The sequence below is a fragment of the Hevea brasiliensis genome, unplaced genomic scaffold (genome assembly GCF_030052815.1).
Source record: "Hevea brasiliensis isolate MT/VB/25A 57/8 unplaced genomic scaffold, ASM3005281v1 Scaf245, whole genome shotgun sequence".
In the NCBI taxonomy this organism is placed as follows: domain Eukaryota; kingdom Viridiplantae; phylum Streptophyta; class Magnoliopsida; order Malpighiales; family Euphorbiaceae; genus Hevea; species Hevea brasiliensis.
In genome coordinates this window covers 65,023-67,532 of record NW_026614746.1, presented here as the reverse complement: position 1 = coordinate 67,532, position 2,510 = coordinate 65,023, and positions in this window count along the sequence as shown.

The window sequence follows — 2,510 nt, the reverse complement described above, 5'->3', positions numbered from 1 at the left end:
ATACTCACTATACCAAAAATCTCTCATTTGAGGTATAGAGCCTAGTAGTCTGCGCTCGCCTCTCCTGTCTCTCTGCCACACAAAGAAAAAAGCTATTTGAGACAATGTCTCAACATTAACCAAATACAAATTTAAATCACAATTCATAAGTCATGTAAATAGTGGATACTTAAAATCATAGTTAAATTCAAGACAATAAATGTCAATAAGAATTTAAACTCATTTCACAATCTTACAATATGCAACAATAAATCACACCTTTAGTCATGTTCTCAAGTTCAATTCATCCCAAAGCCGATGGCTAAAAGCTAATGAGGTATTCAATTCATCCCAAAAGTCAATGACTAATGAGGAATAACTAACTAGCTAGCAAAAATATGAGTACTCATTCTATTCCCTCTCAACAGCACACACCTCAACACTAATTCATCCCACTAGACAAGCTAGCGAGGAATACAATCAATATACATGATAGCTGTGGTTTCAAACCAATTATAGTGCTTTTCAATCAATAAGTATCCATCAAATATCATTCAAACCATTTTTCACAGTTTCAAATCATTTACAATGCTTTTCAAGCAATAAATATCCATTCAAACACATTTCCACAATTTAAAACAATAATGTACAAATAGTCATAATTCATTTCAATTGAAAAATTCAAAAGAAATAGTTGTTGTGCACAAACCTCTGATAATTGCCTCAGTGTTTACCAACTGAGAAACACAATTTGAAGTGTTTCAGTACTAAATTAAACTGTCTCTATCGATAATGTTCGATAAGTAATTCACTGAATTCAATTATTCGCTGAATACCTTTATTTGCTTAATCACCTAATATATCGACCCTCGATGCGTTCTAGGTAAATTAGGTCTTAACGTTATTAATATGTCATATTCGATAGTATTTTAGGGTTGGTACGTTTTACCAAACTCATTTCCTTGTTCAGTGCATTTTAATGCAACTTGCTGGATTCCGGGATACTAGTTTGACCTAGCCGGACGACCTAGTTTCCTCAGTTTTTGGGTTTCGGTCAAAACTACAAACTTGTAGATCTATGTCTTATGGAACGCGGGGCAAAATTTTAGGTCATTCTGAGTTAAGTAGACCAAGTTATGGTCATTATACTATTGCTGGTCAAATGGCATCAAATTAGGTCAATTTTAGGTCAATTTGGTCAACTTTGGTTCGGCCAGTTTTTGGACCCGAACTTGTGCAAGCTGTTTGACTTGCTTATGGTCATTTCTGGGCTTTGGTGTCTTCATAAGACTTGTAGGTATGGGTCTTAACTATTCTTGGTCAAAATTTCAGGTCAATTGGACCTGTTTTGAGTGAGTTATGGCCTAAACACTAACTGCTGCCCAATTGGTAAATTTTCAGGCCTTATTGCACCTTAATCCGAATTGGTCATTTTTCATGTCACTTTGCAAGCAGAATTTTGGTATGCTTTCTCAATGAAAGTTGGCACATTTTGTGCCTAGTTCCACCTCCAATTGGTCTCATACCAATTGAGGTTACACATTTAAAGTTATAGGCTAAAATGCATACTGCCCTTAGTTACCTTGCTTAAACATACATCAATGACTCATTTACCTTACTATATGTTCACTTCCCTTACCAATTCTGTTTTGGTACATTACCAAAACCATATTCCACTTCACTTTAAAGTCACTTTGGGCAGATTACAATTATCCTCAATACACCAATTAAAACTCAAATTTACAAAGTCTAAGTACAATCACATATACACCTAAACATTACTCATTCTTACATACACTTTACACAATCAATCTATATACACATCCATCAATCCTCAATGTCAATATTCTGCCAATACCTTCATAAACACATACAATTATCATAGAATCCCAAGGCTGCCGAAAATCTTCACCATGCCGAAGTGTCCTACAATTCATCAATTTCCATTTCAAGTGCAAAATCACCATATACATATGGAATAATTTACTAGGATATTAAATCACCCTAATCAACATCATTTCTCATCAAATATATGTACAAATATTTCATTAAATACATAACTCCATGGCTGTCCAAAATGGACATCTCAATAACTCTTCAAACTTGAAAATTTTCTTCACAAATCCAACACCCATAACATGTACACAAAGTTTAACAAAGAAATATTAAAAAATGTAAACTTACTTATGGTTGGAACTTGCTAAACCTTGATTAAACTTCTTGATTTTGGTATCAAGCTCTTCCTTATGATGTGTAGACAATCTTTAATGAAGAAATCTAAGTGATTGGAGGTTAAATGGAGGGGTTAGATGAAGCTTAAGGAAAACGGCAATGGAGTTTTCCTTTTCCTTCAATTCGGCATGGTTGAGAGCACTTGGAGAAGATGAAGTTTCTGATGGTGTAATGGAATTACAGCTGCCCCATTTTGCTTTTAGTTTATTCATTAGTGGCCCACTCACACAATTTAATCATTTAATAAGTTAAATTCCCATTTATTCCACATTAAACCCTTAATTCTTGCTATTTACTTT